This window comes from Temnothorax nylanderi, unplaced genomic scaffold (genome assembly GCF_030848795.1).
Source record: "Temnothorax nylanderi isolate EJ_2023f unplaced genomic scaffold, tnyl_v1.0 TNYL_tig0072_pilon, whole genome shotgun sequence".
Lineage (NCBI taxonomy): Eukaryota > Metazoa > Arthropoda > Insecta > Hymenoptera > Formicidae > Temnothorax > Temnothorax nylanderi.
This window is the reverse complement of record NW_027249134.1, coordinates 764,278-779,610: the sequence shown is the minus strand read 5'-3', so window position 1 is coordinate 779,610 and position 15,333 is coordinate 764,278.

Here is a 15,333-nt window from a genome sequence, read left to right as displayed (position 1 = left end):
CTACGAGCGGCCGATGAGCTCCCTGTTTAACGACTTACTATTTCGTGAGAAAGAAAGAACCCCCGTTGCCTTTACGTTTTCGAGGAACGAGCGAGGACCAGTTGGACCGCCATAAGTGAAATCCTTCGGATTTTTCGGTTATCTCTATATTCCCGACGTTCCCTTTTCCCCCGAATAGAGATCAGCTTTTCCAAACGCTCGGTCGTTAACTGGTCTAATCGTACCGAATGCACACCGGAATAATAGCAGTAACAAGTAGATAATAGTAAAAGCCTTTACTGTCCCCTTCGGAGCAAGACCCTTCAAGAATGTACGGTAAAGAACGGACGATTATAGTGAGTAAAAAGCGAGTTAAGTTGCTAACGAATATAGTCTCATTCGGAGTGATTGTCGCAATGTGACGGCTGCGCCGAGACACAGGAAGTGTAACAGCGTTAACATTTGGCGCAAGAGAGCTGATCTCGTATTCACAGGCCTAGAGTGACATGGGTTCGCATTTATGCGCTGACATGCGGTAGTGCGCGGCAGATGATAGAAGAGTGCGCGAGCTGAGCGATTCCGATTTCCTAATTGCGGAACGGGAGAGGGAGAGGGAGAGAGCTTCGTAGAACGTCTCCAGTATATTACCAGACGTTCAACGCTCAATCGCTGTTATTAGTATTATGTCAGTTAATTACATTGTAAAACTATCAATCATCATTAGCATTACAATACGATAACTACATTGTTGTCGGATCGATGGAAAAGGAGGAACCAAGACGCTGTACCGCATTCTCGAGGAATTGTAATTAGACTTAATGTTGCGCGCATATATCGATACTTTCTGATTCAAGTGAAATATTCTATACTTGGGATGCCCCGCGTCTGTCGCGTGTTCTAAACGCAGAACGTAAATACATCAAATATCACGTGTACCACTCGATGGCCTGCGGCGCATGTGCTTACATGTGTACACGCCGATGCAGGACGTACGTATGCATACGCGTGCATACATCGCGTAACCTCTAGAACGACAGAGCGGGACCGTGCCTAACAAACCGCAACGATAGCTACTAGTCGTCGTCGCGTCTCGTCGCGTATGCGCGTGTGTACATACGCGAAGCGCGAGCGCCGTTGAATATTTGACGATCGGCTTCTTCGCGTTTCTCTTCGCCGCAAACGCGAACGCGACACGACACGCGGAACTTCTTCCGAGATTGCTCTCCTCTTCCGTATCGTACTTTTCGCGAGCGACTAACCGCATCGTGCAAACCCACGTCGTCGACGACGACGACGACGATGACGATGGCGACCAAGAAGAAGAAGAGGAGAAAAAGGGAGAAAAGAACGAGCGGACGACGACGTCGGAACAGCATGATCATGCGCATATACAGGCGGAAAAAGCGAGAGGAAGAGAAAGAAAGAGAGAGAGAGAGACGGGGAGAGAGTGGGATCTATGAGATAGCTGTGCGGCCGACACATACGGTAGTCGCAGATCGGCGAGGTAGACAAGGGGCTCGAGCAAGCAAAATGGAGGGCAGGCGAGCGTGGAATATAAAAGGAGGAACGTGAATTCATATCTCGTCCGAGGGATCTCTCTCGCTGCGCTACGCCGCTGAGAGACTGCTTTCGAACGGACGAGCGAGCGAGCGAGAGACGAAGTAAGTGGGATTGGGGAATCGAGAGGCGAAGGAAAGGATAAATCCCCCGGCCGCGCGGTGCAGGGGGGAGAGGGAGGACGAAGAGAGGACAAGGACCAGCGGGAGAGAAGAGAGATGGGCGAAGAGAGATGGGAAGAGACCCGAGAACAGCCGCGTCCGCTGTGTGTATACCGCGGGTCCGCGCGGACTCCGGACTCCGGCTCCGCTCTGTGCCGTCACTGAAGCGAGTCGGCCAATCTGCGCGCGGCACCGACCAATCGCCTGCCGTTCGCGACGAATACGCGCCCGAGCGCACCACTACCAGCCGCGCCGTCCCGCCAACGCCGGCGCACCTCTCCGCGCGCCCGCGAACTCCAACTCAGGCCAGTCGATGCCGAGCCACGCAAGGATGTAGGGATCTCTTTTGTTCTGCCGTGAGCGAGCGAGCCGTGAATACACGTTGCGTACATACACAATTCTGCCCCCGGTCTAAGGGGTACCGCCGTGTACTCTCGCTTGTAGGCAGGTGAGAAAGCACCGCTGGGAAGGAGAGGAAGAAGGAGGAGGAGGAGGAGAAGGAAGAGGGAGCCGCCACCGCCACTACAAAATTCTCGGATGTTACCGTCGTTAGCCTGCGGTTTTCGGTTTTCGAGGCTCGATGAGCACGACAGGTCGGAATGCCGACGCGACTCCAAAAATTCCATTCGGCTCCTTCCGTCGATCGGGAAAAACGTTCGGCGAGACTGGCGCGTCGAAGGATATGTCGCAATATTTTATGACACGGCATTCGGCCGAGATTACGATTTCGTGCGCGAAAATTATCATTATTATTTTTTTTTCGCAAATATGTATTGCCGCGTGGCAATACGAATGTAAAACATCGGTAATGATTTCGGAAATACAAGTTACGTAACGGTAAAAATGACGAGTAACATTATAATGAAAGGTTAATGTTATCGTAACTCTATAGATTGAAATTTAAGAGACGGTTGAATATTTTCGACCGACATCTCTCGGCCTGGCCTGCCCGTGCATATCGTTATTTCCCGTTGAGCTCGATCACGCCCCGCGTCGGAGAACTAATGCGATTACGATACGCGATAATGTGATTACGATTCACGTAAACTCGACGGCGCGGCGGCGATATCGTTCCCCGTTCTCGCGGCGAGTGTATGCGAACGGTGGCGTTTATTTACTCACAACCGGCTTTCGATTCTCACGCGGCAGCGGTGGCGGCCTATTCTTGTAGGGCGATCAATCGACCGACGGACGAGAGACACGACGGACACTTAACGAGCGTTTCTAAAAGCCTTCGCGTCGGAGAGACGTTTCCTCCGGCGTGTATAGACGTCGAATTAGCGTAGTTAAGGCGTTTCGCAGGCAAATCGCTACCGAGGAGAAAGCTTTCCGCGAGAGCCTTCGAACCATACGATTCGCGACCGCCGATCCGCGAGATCAATCTGCGATTTCCTCCTCCACGCCATTCGTACGAACGACGATCGAGTCACAGAGAACGAAGAGAAAAATCTATTCCGTTCTCCCGGAACAATATTTCCAAGAATGATCGGTTATAAGGTAACTAAGTTAAAGCACAAGAGAAAAAACGAACGGTGAGAGAGAGAGAGGGGGGGGGGGAAGAAATTAAAACTCTTTCGGCCCAAAAGACGACTATCCTTTTCACACAATACATGTTAGTAAGACTAAAAAATATATAGCGGTTTTCTTTTTTTAATTAAATTAGTTCGGCAAGATTTTTGTCGACGTCCGGTTGTAAATATCAACGTTCGGTTATCGGTAAAACAAGCGGGACACTTGGAGCAGCTGGAATGAGCAACGAATGGGACACGTCTAAAAGCGGGAGCATCCTGCTAAAAGCGGCACGTCTGCTCGCTTTATCGATACATCGTTTATCTGCTACGACCAACCGTATATTTCTCGTGGATCCTCCTCTCTCCGTTGCTCTTCCATCTATCGGCCGGTTAGTGATTTTGAACGTCGGTGACAAGAGAGAAAAAGAGAGGCTCTCTCGCCGAGAGTTGGAACGGGAATCGGACGGGACGGGAGACGGAGGGGGGAACGAGGCAGGGGTTAGAGTTAGAGATGGGAGGACAGGCGCCGTCCGTCGGAGATACCGGCGGGACGATCGTTGCTTTCGGACAAATTATTAATCCCGAAGTCTTGACCTTTTTCGCCTCTTAATCCGGATAAAGAGAGATATCTCGCGCCCGGAGGACAAAAGGAAGAGGCACTATCCCGGCAGCGAATCCGACGGGGCCGAGACCCTTCTGTCCCACCCTTCTTACGCCCTCCCTTCTTCCAACTTGTTCGCCTTCTCGCTCTCTATTTTTCTTTATCCGTCCCGTCGCGCCTCTCTCTCTCTCTCTCGCATTCCTTTTTTTCCGCATCTCGCGCGGAAACATTTCGAGATGGTATATCACGTTTATCCGCCGCAATTTATCGCTCCCCTCGCGCCGCGAGAATCTAACATTCCACTTTTGCTCTTATGTACACGCCTCTCTTCCGCTCCTCGCGCGCGTATACGCTGTTCCGAAAGCAAAACGTTTTAAACCTTCAGCATTGCTCTTGGTCGTCCGTTGGCCCGTATAGATACATGTATGATCTTGTATAAAGAGCGAGCTAATTAAGACCCTTTTGGTGCCCACTTTCTTGACTTCGCCGGGCTCGGGAGATGCCGCTCGCGAGACGCGCTTGTCGTGTACGGTCTCACTACCGTTTCTTGAATCTAATCGCCGAGTGATACATCCACGAGCCTCGTGTAGTGGCTTGTTCACGGATTGTTCCGTTCCCTCGTCTCGTCTCGTCTCGTTCTCGAGGGAGTGCCGAGGGTGTGCCCCCCCGAGTGTATCGTAGGCCGCGTGCGTACACGTGCACGTGCAACATACCACGTGCGATTAGGATTGGATGAAGGTGAAATATGACGGAAAAATCCGGGGCGTAAATTTACTTAACAATTAACAAATTTTTCTTTATTACGAAAATAAAATATTGGATTCTTAAGATTAAGCGAGTTGTTTAATCAAAATATACTTCTTCAGCCTTTTTTTCCATACGAAAGATCCACGATCAAAAGTAGACGATATGACTTAATCCTTCAGTTTCTTTGCCAACGATGCCTGAGAATTGAACAATCGGTGAATCGGTCACGCTAAAAACTGCCTCGAAAGGTAAACTAATTACCCGACTGCCACGAGCTCTCGTCTCTATATCTACGACCTCGCGATAACGCGCCGTTCTATTTTCCTCAAACAGAAACGCACACGACAGCGTTGCATTAAATCGGCACACGTAACAGTCGAATTGTCGCAAACGTCATCCGTCCGTTCGATAGCGACGCAAATAAGCAGCCAGTGCTGCCGATAATCGCGATGGCCGCTGTCCACGTTTGACGGTGACTTAACGCCGATCCCGGGTTTATTGCGAATTGGCCCACCGCGAACGTATGTATGTACCTTACATCGCGATAATGCGATCGGTTACGATGGAGAGAGTCGGCATGAGCGGAACAGGGGAGTGAACGAGCGAGGGAGCGGTTTATTGGCGTCCTGGGACACAGAGCCCCTCCAAACACACAAAACCCGATAGGTACACATTCTTGACATCAGGAACAAAGTATAACAATGAAAAGAGTTTAAAGTGCAATGCACAATGGAGCACGTGCTTCATAAAAACGAAAGAAATAGACGATGAAATTTTCCTAACTCGAGTTTGGTAGATAATTGATATTTTTGAAATTTTATTAAGAGTATTGTTTCTGCACATATCTAGGGCGACGAATGCATCCTGATGCGATACATGGTTTACGTGCGACGCGGGTTCATCCAGAGAGAAATCCGGTTGAAACGTTTGCTTTAATTTCAAAATGCCCGACGTAATCCGGACGATTCTCCGGTATGCAACTGCGACATTTCCTTCTCGTATCGTAGTTTTAAACCCGGGATGGGTTCAGTGTAGCAGGCCGTAAGAGACACGGAGGCGGATAGGTGCAATAGAATGTGCGGGATCGCGTCGAATGTCGGCCGTAGGGACGAGGCAGTTGGCAATTTCGAGTTTAGCGAGACTGTTGCCGGCGGTGGTGAGAGACGGCAATAGAGCGGTGGTGAAGCAGCCAGCGGCAGCAGCAACGGCAATGGGTAGGTACCCGTGTAACTGGTGGCGTTGCTGAGAGGGGGATGGCTGCAGCGGGCGGCGGCGACAGCAGCAGCAGCAGCAGCCGCTACTGGGACGATTCGACGGTCAACCGGTCAGCCAACTTTGCTGGCGAACGCTAATAACCGCCAGCTTCGCGACTGCGGCTGCGGCTGCGGCCGCTGCTGTGGCTGCGTCCGCCATACGAGGTTCCCGGTGTGCGGAGCGTACACAGACCCAGGGCCGTCGGTAACGACGGGTGCGACGTGCGACGTGCGACGTGCGGGAGGTGTAAAAGATCATTTGCTGCAAAATGGAATTTCGGGCCGGGGGATGGAAAAAGTAACGGGAAATATATACGGCAGTAGCTGTGTACGGGTCCATCGAATTTTTCCGCGGAAAAATTCGATGGACCGCTACGACGCGCGAACCTCGTCTCCGAAAAATTCGCCGCTCTTAAAATATGAATACCTATCTTGCACACACGCGTCGTAGAGATATTCTATATATTTCTTATCGAAATAAAATATGCAAATTATACGAGAAAGGAAGTAGAGGACGACGTCGTCCGCGTTTTATCGACGATATAAGTAATCCCCGTGGATGCACGAGCTATTTTTGCTCGCAATCGGAGTTACAATTCCATTTTTCGCTGAAGTTTCCTACATCGCTTGCTGTTTGCTCGTCGCGAGACACACGCGCACAACGTGAAACAATAGGATCTATATCGCCTCTTTCTATACCTCTCGCAATTTCCTCCGAGCGAATGGAAAAATGGGAATCAGGATCGCGCATAAAAAAGCTACCGTATTCGGCCATCTGTTTTCGGACGTGAAATTGACGCATTACATCCATGTTATATATTACATACGGAATAGTTATACACAAATCTCTTAAAAATTCTCTACTCTTATTTAATACCTTAGTTGCAAGTCTTAAATTAAAATTTAAGGAATAAATGTCAAAACATTTTTGCCAGGAGAAGCGAATTTTTCAAAGAATTTAAGCCTAAAATATCCGATAGCTTTAGAATAATCAAACCGACTGTTAAATCATCTTGGAACCTAAAAAAAAAGTATAAAGACGGATCTTCGCGGAGACGTTCGCGAGTTGCTACGATCCTGGATATAAGCCATTACCGCGATGCACACGGACACTCTCGTCTTTCTCCTCTCCGCGCTCTCTCTGCCGCACTCTCTCACTTCCTGTTTCTCTCACCGGCTCTCGTCAGGCGGGGTGGCAGATAACATTGCTGCATGACACCGCCGCTCTTGGTACAACTACTCGAGTACCGGAGAGCGGTAGATACCCTACCTACCTACCTATCTACCTACCTACCTACCTACCTACCTACCTACCTACCTACCCAAGGGCCACACAGCCAAAGCGACTTGGCGCGTTCTCTCTCTCGCGCGCGCGTGAGAGTGTGTGCAGACGCACACAGACATATGAACCCCGACACCGCTAACAGAACGTCCATAACTGCAACGGAGCGGCGGCGTCGCACCGCGCCGCACCTCGCCGTGCTGAGAGCTGTGCGCGCAGTGCATTAGGACTGGGTTACGACAGTAAATTTTCACTACCGTGCGGAGTTCTAATGGCCGGGTATGCAGCTGGTTTCAGTGGCCTCGAATCGTCCCCTCCCCTCTCTCTCTCTCTCTCGCGCCTTCGCGGTCTATCTTCCCATTTGCTCATGCTGTCTCGCACAGCAACGTGCGGAAAAGCAGGAAAGGGAATCGAGAGCGAGGTACAGCGAGAGATAGAAGGGAGAAGCGAGATAGAGAAGAAAGAGAGAGATAGAGAGAGAAACAAGTTGTTCGCGGTTCTTCGGTGCGGGAAACGTTCGACCTCGTCGAGATCCCTTTAATATCGTCCTCGCGCGAGCGCGTACAAGCGCAATGAAGCACGAGCGACGCGTCGGAAGAGACACGAGCGATCGCGATCTGCCACCGCTCCGCTTTACTCGGCTTCGCTTTCTAACGGTCCGAGATGTTAATTATAGCCGCGTGTTTCAGCCAAATAATCGGTCAAATCGAGCGCGTCCGTGATTGCGATGACGCGCGGGAAAATTGCGAAACGAAGATGTCCGGGGCGGACAACCATTGCGCGCGATAGCGTAACGGCACGCGATAACGAGTAAAATATCGCACTGTATTATGAAAAAAAAGAAGAGAAAGAGAAAGAGAGAAAATACATTTTTACGACGAGTCAGCGCGAACATGAACGACCCGCGGTATTGTTTGAGCCGATAACGATAGTCGACGAGTCGATTCGCGTCGCGGTCGTTTCGCCGGCGTTTTCCCGTTGTTAAAATCGAAATCATGGGTCCTTGGAATATAGCAAGGTTTAACTGCGGCTCCGTCAACGGGCCGTAGCGCGAGATGGAGATTTCCAGTGCGTTAGCGCTCGGTTTATCGTTGCCGCCACCATCGCCGCCGATTGTTTCATAACGACGACGACGAGTTTTCAGAATGCCGGACTAACGCGCGACTAATGGCGGGATCGACATGGTGTGAGGAAAAATGGGAAATAATTGCGGTGGTCGAGCAGGGTAGTCGTCGTCGTCGTCGTCGTAGTCGTCGGTCGTCGACGTGTATGATTAATGACTGCGTTAAGTCAGCCGAGTACAAAGTTGGGTTTCTGTACTCGTTACGGCGCTTTCGGCAATTATCGGTTCTATCAACTGATTAGAAGAAAGACGATGAAGGGAATATAAAGGGGGCCGATAGAATCCAAATTTGTTGGAAGCTGCGATTTATAAACACGCTGGCGTTGTTAAAAAGCGTCTTGGAAGTGATAGAACAGGGTACCCCAGCGAGACCGATATCGTTGGAACCAAGTTAGGCAGAGAGATAAAGAGAGAAAGAGAGAGGGGGGTGGAGAATGAACGCGAGAACGGGAGAGCCACCCGGACTTTGTTAAGCCATAATAGCGTAGCCCGCAGGGAGGACAGAAGTCTGGAAAGACTCTCCTCCGTCTGGTCCATTCGCCCCCGTCGCGAGCGAGCGAAAAAAGCTCAGCCGAGGAGAGCACCGACGAGTAGACATACCCCTACGTACTCTCCTTTCTCTCCTCTTGAGTTTTGTTTTTCCGGTCCCCCGAGAGATACCGGACACACACAGGCTAGGCTAAAAGAGACGAGGAAAGAGAGAGGGGGGGAGAGGGAGGGAGGGAGAGAGAGAAAACGAGGCTTTGGCGTGGGTGGCCAATAGTTTTGCCCCCTCAGCTGGAGTCCGCGTGGACCCAACAAGCGCACGTCACGCGCCGTCGTACGGTACAGCAGCACCTGAAGCGGTTCCGTGCGGCGCATCGATTGGTCGAGGTCGCGTCCTCATTGGCTGTTTTTAAAAGCGGCGGCGCACTGTACGGAAAGAGGGGCACATTGCTTAAGAACCGGGACGATCGATTGGACAAGTTGGGCGAACGGGGAGCGCGATTGGTCGCATGATCCGCGCGGATTTTTCGCGAGGAACCGAGAGCGCCGAGAAGGGAGGGGGTCACGCTCGGGCCACCCCGACGGTAAGGTCGTCGGGGTGGAAAACGCTCAAATGGGGTGGTTTAACGCGAAGCTCGGTGCCAGAAGGACCCGCTACCGTGAGGGTCTCTACGCCTCAACCCCGCTTGTCCTACGTCCCCCTTCCCCGCCGCTCGTTCTCCCGCCGCCCTTCTTTCCCTTCCGGACTCGTGGGGCTCTGAGCTCGTCGAAACAACGTAACGACCAGCGAAATTAGGTAATTCGGCCTCGTAATAATGCGTCGCCGCGCCACCGTCCTTACCCCCTATCCTCTTTTCTCCTCGCGCGCGCACCCGGTAATGAATCGGGCACGATGGAAATTAGGGGCTCGCCGGACGCCTCTCTCGCCCTCCCTCCTTCCTGTTCCATACCTTCCCGTCCCGTCCCGTCCTCGGTTGGCTTTCTTCGATGTTTGTTAAATGCGTCGAGGCCGCGAGAGGTGTGTAATCTGTACCGCGAATTCAGACGAGTTTCCAACTTTCGAACCGGAATCTTATCTCTCCTCGCGATCGCACCCACTGTTTATTACGAGCGATTCGCTCATTCGCTCGCGCAGCCGCGCCGTCAATTACTCGAAACGTAAAGCGAGCGCATCTGCGATCGATGATTCGAAGTAGGGACCTTTAGCTCACCGTCGGTCGACCCGAACGCAAAACGAGCGCTATCGGAACAAGATCTGTCCCCGCCTATCCGCGGCCCGAGAGAGTTCCTCTCGTCCGTCTCGCCTCGGTGGCCAGAGAGAAAAGCGGATAAAGAGGAAGGCAGAGAAGAGGGAGAGAGGTATGTTTCGTAGAAGAGGATTACCCGCGACACGGGTAGGTGGTGCCGCCTTTTGTTTCCTCCTTCTCTTTCTCGCTTTTTATCCTTTGTCCTGGAGAACGCGATAAGAAAGATGATGCGTCGGCGAAATTCGATACTTCGAATTCGCTGCCTCGCACCTGCTCGCCGACCCGTGATCGCCGCGGCGCACCGCAATGCACGCGCGGTAATGAATGAGCTCGGCATTACGCGGCGGTACGCTTCGCCTCATTTATGCCGCTTCTTTCGTCTCTCTCCCCTTACTCTCGTCGTAAGATATACGCGAACGTACTTTCACCGACAATACGTCTTGATTCGAGCTTCGACTTCGAGGCGGCATTGACGTTTCTTCGCAGGAACGTCCCGTGTTTGTCGCGTTCGCGAAATCACGCGATCGGATAACCGCTTATCAAGCAGAACCGCAGCCAAGTCATCGTATAATTGGGTTAACGCGATGCTTGTAATAAGTAAAACGCCGGAAAGGGCCACCGTTCGAACGGCACAGCGATTGCTTAATTATGATTGTTAAGCGTTTCTTGACCAGACATCGGGGATAATTGCATTCAACACGGGATAGTTAATTACAGAGAAATATAATTCTATGCATAGAACGTATAGAATGTCCTCGTTACTTCGATAAGAGGTTTATCATGATTTTCATACTCGTGATCGCTATTGTGTTCTGCCGCACAGTTCGCAATCGTACGCCAACAGTGGCACTCCGATCGACAACCGTCCGAACATTATTTTTTTTTATTTTAACGAAAACACGACACGTGTTGCGACGTGTCCATTTGTTAATTGTTAACTGAAGTAAATTTCGTTAAACTGAATAAATTAAACTCCATCATACATTAGCGACAAACGACTCGTTATTTTAAGAGGATAATCACCTTGGCACGCCTTGGCGCGCGATCCATTTTCCTTCATTTTCAGTTCTTCCGATTTTGATTTGATTCAATATCTTCGACACAATAATCGAGTTATAAAAATGTCTGTAAAGCTCAACTGCGTCGGGCATTTTCGCGCGCGTGTTGTCGGTTCACACTTTTGAAACACGTTAATCATCTCGATCTCCGTAAATTGTAGACTTACGTTGCACTCAGAACGATTGAGTCAATTATACATTTACACGTCCGAATTACTCTCCCGCGGTAGATTAATAGCTCGTTTTTCTTATCGCCTATCTCCTCTTTACCTCGAACCGGTATATCGTATATACCGCAAGACCGCCTCCCTCCCTCGTTTCTACTGGTTTCGCACGGTGGAGTATCACGGGTTACCGTACCTACACCCCCGTTCTCTCGTTCGCGGAGCGCGTGTCCAAAGTTCTTCGCCGTCTCGCTCGCGCGGTCGGGTCGGGTCGCCCGGACGCGGAGGAGCGAAGAGGAGCGGAGTCGGGCCGAAAAAAGTTTATCGCAAAATGGCTGCCCGTATTTACGTGATTCGGGGGCGGAGGCTTTTTCCGAGCTTCCTCCACCTACTATATACCACCGCCGCCACCGCCGCCTCCGCGACTCGATGGGTAGTGCAACGGCGCGGAGCCGGAACGACCCAACTGCCGAGAAAGCTTTTGCATAATAAAACAGCCTGTACTTTCTCCTACTCCCAACTCTCCTCCGCTCACCCCAACCCCATCCCGACGACGCTACCATAGCTACCGACCTTCGTTCTCTCTCCTTCTCTCTCTCTCCGCTCATCTTCTTCTTCTTCTCGCCTACCTCTCTTCCATTTCATCTCCCTCTCACTCCCTCCCTCCCTTCCTCCCTCTCTCTCTTTCTCTTTTTCCCCTGTTTTCTCTTATATGTCTTCTCCCTTTGACCTGCGAGAAGAAAAAGTATTGCTACGGTGCACCTGTGCGCCTGCCGCTGGTCAGATCGTAAAAAAGGGGGAGAAACGTCGATTTCAAGCGCGGGAGGGGGGTAGCGGCTGGGGAAAATGGCGTCAGCTTCCTACACATTTTCCGACTACACCGCGACGGCGTATACGAAAGGACAAACCGTTGGAAAAACTGTTACGGCAGCAACACAGCGACGAGAGAGCGGATCGTTTCGACGTTATAATATCCGGCGAGATTAACATTATCTGCCGCTGCCCTCGCGTTCGTGGGCTTTTTTACGGCCATAAATATTCCCTTTTAAAAAAGCATGGCTGTGATTTTTCGTGTACGGTTGCTCGTGTTTTCCGGGTTACGCGCCTAATATAGAGGTTTCATTCGGCTGTCCGAGAGAGAGAGAGAGAGAGAGAGAGAGAGAGAGAGTGCCGCTTGTACGCGCCACCGTATAAATCTAAAGGTACACGCGACATACTACGCAAATTACGTAGCGACGGCCGTGCGTTTTTATTCCGCTTAATTCGTTCGGAATTGCGCGCGAGAACCGCATAATCGTGTCGCGCGCAACGTCTGGATAATGCAGAAACGACAACGCGCGCGCCACCGACACGGGATACACGGTTCCAGCTACCAGAGAGTATTACGGCCCGCGCGGTATTATAGCGTTAATTTGAGCTTAAGAGGAATCGGGAGACAAAATCACCGGCCGCGTACTAAACGGCTCGGGCTAATGCAACAAAATGTTGCATGGTGAAATGCATGGGAAATAAAAGCAAAACGTTTGATAAAAACATCATTAATGTTATTCTGAGATAAATACTTTGAGATTCAGTATCGCGGAGCGTAAGAAACTGGTCTACAGAGCCTGGATCCATGTTGGTGTATGCAAACAAGTAAAGTGCTAAATAAAATAATAAAGAAAGAAATGAGAGAGAGAAACTGAGAGAAATTAATGACAGATTCACAAGTTCGTCGAGATCAATTAATTAGTTGACATTTTTTAATAATTTAATATTCAATCGTCCAAAACTATCATTTCGTCGAAATAGTCTCGGGACAATCATCTCGTCGATAATTGATTTCGAAATTCTCCCAGATTTCATGAATCTTCGTTCGGACGAGAGAGAGAGAGGGCACATCGTAATGCATGTATATATGTATGCGAAGTCCAACGCTAACTCATCGTTATCACGAAACGGTTGGCCATTATTTTGTCCGATGATGCCCCGCGACTCTCTCTCTCTCTCTCTCTCTCTCTCTCTCTCTCTCTCTCTCTCTCTCTCTCTCTCTCGCTGATCTCTCTCTGCTCGTAATATCTTGTTCGTGCGTGTGCGTGCTCTCGGGTCCGGCGGGAACGCGCGCGTATGTGTACACCACGGTGGTTAATTTCCAGTCAAATTTCATTACTTGACCGCGGCGAGCGGGTAGATGGCCCGTGTGCGTGCCCTCGTCCTCGCCTCGGTAAGCGCAAGCGGGGGTGGCGGCCAACATTATTGTTGCACAGTTGTCCACTGTCAGGGCCGTAAAATGGAGATGTGAGGCCGCGGTATTATTAATGATCGCACGCCGTTTACCGTGGCCTAACTCTCTCGCGTCTTTACCTTCTATTTTATATCGTTTTCTTCCTCCCCGTCGTCGTTTGTAGACTAGTCGCGCGAAATTAAATCCGATGACGCGCGAAACTCTCAATTACAGACGCGTTAAACGAAGATGAGGACAATTACCCGAAATAAAAACGAGACGGAAAGATGGAAAACAAAAATCCTATATTTTACGTCACGAAAAAAACGATTTTGTTGAAGTATATAAAAATTAAGCCCAATACAATTCTGAAAATAATTATATATGTTGGACTAAAATAATTATGGAGGACGCTCAAGCACGATGATAATTAATGCCGCAAAAAGTTCTGACATTCTAGCAAGCATTTTGAGCGTCCGATATAATTATTTCGGTGGTCCAACATAATTATTTTCAGATTTGTTTCTAGCTGAATTTTTAAATACTTCAGCTGAACCGTTCTTTCCATATGGCGATGATATTAATCGTTCGTTGACCTTTTACCGTGTGTGCATTTCTCTGACGAACATGGTATGTGCATTTGTCTCTCGATAAGGTATCGCGCTTAAAAAGTTGGAGCCAATCGTGAAGCGGTCTTCTTGTATTTCACGCGAACTGACCGCCGCGCCGCGCGCCGCGCCGCTCGACGAACTCGCTCGCGACACACTGTCCGTAATTTCGGCGATGCTACGTAGCGCGATCGTCACGATTAAGCGTATTTCTGCGACACCCGTGTATTGTAGAATGATAACAAAGGTAGCAACGGGGCGGTCTCGTCGCGTTGTGATTGTCGGGCTGGCCGTATAAAAGCCGAGCACGGCTGGCAGGCCACGAAATGCCGGTCGCCCGGTAATAATTTAACTGGGAGTCGAATTAGAACTGGGATAACAACGGTTTCCGGACGAGCCCGTCCACAAATACGCCATATACAGCCGCATACGTGTGCTCGGCCCGTCGGATCTTTCGAAACATTTATGCGCCGCTGTGTACGTTCATTACGATTGTAATCGATCGACCACCGCTCTCCCGCTCTCTCATCCTCTCTCTCTCTCTCTTTCTCTCTCTTTCCGCTCGCGCGTTCGCGCTCTCGTCCCGTGATGCCGTTTAATAAATATCAATTTAGTTCCGAAGGCGATTTTCATACTATGCCGACAGTAATTATCCGCAATGCCTCTCGGACCGATGTTCCCTTTCGAGTAAAATTGTTTTAATTCGCGTTTAACGCTATTTTAACGTGCGATCGAGTATTCGCATAATCTTGAATACTTTAGCAACGTCCTCGCTCGCGTCATTTATCATCGTGGAACAATATTAATTGCGAATTAATAACGCGCTTCTAATCGGCTGATAACGTGGCAAAATTGTGGCTGTTAATTATATGCATATCCGCGACGCTCGTTACTTTCCGCGATATTACTTTCGACCTTGGAAAATTCTGTATCGTCAGAATCGGCTGCTCAGCCCGGCCGAACATACGGAGCACAGGGGACGTAAAGTGAATCGATCTCGATTCTATAAGGAGCAAGAATGTACACCGTGGGACGCATAAATCATTTCGCCACTCATTTAGGGTAATTGGCGCGTGTTACGATAATCCGTATCCAAAGAGAATTCATTATGATACACACCGAAATTTCTGCAGGACCATATCCCTCTCAGAACAGTCCATGTCTATGATCCAGCCTTTCGCTTATTTCGATAAGAATTTACTCGGCGAACATCTTAAATAATAGATACAATAATTGGTCGTGTAAAATCGCGTGCCTTTTACGAGATGGCGAAATTAATAATAATGAGCTCGCGTTTCGAAAATGAGTGCCCGGGAATAAAACGCCGCCGAGAGGAGAAGACACGAGATAGAT